Below are 1,740 nucleotides of genomic sequence, written 5' to 3' on the forward strand. Positions count from 1 at the left end.
GGGTACCAATGACAATCTGCTCACTGACCTTCTGACCTCTTTCCACTGTGGAAAAGATAAGTTTTCTTTACATATTCCAAATACAAAGCCAGTTTTGGAAATAAAAATTTTCTACATTATCTCAGAACTGTCAGAACAAGTCAATTTCAGATTTCAAAACATATGGGGAAGCTGGTAAGATGGCTTAGTGTGCTAAGACTCCTGTCAGATCCTAAGAACTAAGTTCAATCCCTGAAAACCACATGCTGAAAAGAAAGAACTGACTCCTAAGAATTATCCTCTGACCTACACACAGTCCCACCCCAATAAGTGAAAAACACGAGAGTCATCCTCAAGCCTTGCTTCTTCAACTATGAAGCAAAACACCTGTTGGGTGCACTGTGGAAACAAAATGTGCAGGTTTCTACTTTTTCCTAAAAACTTCAAAAAAGTTTATTAGTTTATATGTGGATAAAGGGTAGAGTTCCGTGCCTGGTACCTGCAAAGTCTAGAAGGCAGTGGCAGATCCTCTAGAACTGTTACCAACAGTTGTAAGTTGGCATGTGGATGTTAGAAAATTGAACCTGAGTTCTTTTAGATGAGAAGCGAGTGCTCTTAACCACTGACTCATCTCTGCAGCCCTCTCCACAGCTGAGGTCATGAAACTCCTCTGTAACTCTACATGTCTTTTCATATCATCTACTTGCCCATGCAGTTCACTCAGTCCCTCCTAAGCTGGTAGATGAGTCAAAGATTCTGGAAGACTTTTTGTTCTGTTTTCTGCTCTATGAAAATTCTACTTATATAGCTAGTTTTCTTTAGTTTAAAACATACATGCCGTGACACACACTCTCTGAAACTTGAGCTAGGTCAAGTTTAAACTAGTTCATGTTCACTTTAACATTCCACTGTAAGAAATTAAGCCAGTGGTCAGGCATGGTAGCCCAAGCTTAGAAATTCCATCTCTGTTTAGGCCTCCCCCCTTATACTTACATTTGTTGCCTCGAACAGCATAAGCTAGCTTCAATTCTGGATGAAATCTGCCCATCTGCTCAATCACTTTTCCTGTTTGCAGTGCCAGCTCATATGTTGGGGACAGGCACAAACACTAGCAGAGAAATCACAGAAGGCGAGTTTAATGACAAACAGGCCTAAGCCACTAGCACACTGATGTGATTCCCTCCTGAAATAGTTCAGGGGACCTACTCCTCAAGCAGAACCCCCCTCACCTGTTGAACAAATGCCATCAGAAAGGAACCCTGCATTAGTGGGAGCCCTGATTTAGTATTGGTGGAGGCCAATAGAAATCACTGCTTAAAGCTGAGGTCTCCAAAAGAAGCCTACCCTGTCAAGGCCCGGAGCACTAACATGCTTTGAGATAGCCAAAGACTAAGTGCCAACATTAGTCACACCTCATCAGATGGCACTACTGGGTCTCAGGGCAGGCAAGCAACAGCCCCCAGGCTTCTAACACTCACCTGAGGGTACCTGTCTGCTGGTTCCACTCTGCTGAGCATAGCTAGGACAAAGGCAGCTGTTTTCCCAGTACCAGACTGAGACTGTGCAATCAAGTTCTGTGGGCTGCATTGACAAAGAACAGAAATAAAATTACTATTGGAGCAAGATGTGGTGATACACACTTTTAATCCCAGCACTTAGGAGGCAGACACAGGCAGATCTGTAATGTGAGAGCAGTCTGGTTTACATACCAAATTCCTGAACAGTCAATGCTACATGGTGAGATCTTATCTCAAAAAAAAA

At 42.9% G+C, this 1,740-nt stretch overlaps 1 long non-coding RNA gene across 1 annotated transcript; it reads right to left on the bottom strand.

Annotated features, from left to right (window-relative positions):
- Nucleotides 1-1,596, bottom strand: LOC116070187. Its single transcript, XR_004110305.1, has 3 exons — nucleotides 1,458-1,596; nucleotides 973-1,087; nucleotides 1-45 (listed from the first exon to the last, which is right to left on the bottom strand). It is a non-coding gene; the product is annotated as an uncharacterized LOC116070187 (long non-coding RNA).
- Nucleotides 1,597-1,740: the final 144 nt, after the last annotated feature.

Source organism: Mastomys coucha, unplaced genomic scaffold, assembly GCF_008632895.1.
Source record: "Mastomys coucha isolate ucsf_1 unplaced genomic scaffold, UCSF_Mcou_1 pScaffold22, whole genome shotgun sequence".
NCBI lineage: Eukaryota > Metazoa > Chordata > Mammalia > Rodentia > Muridae > Mastomys > Mastomys coucha.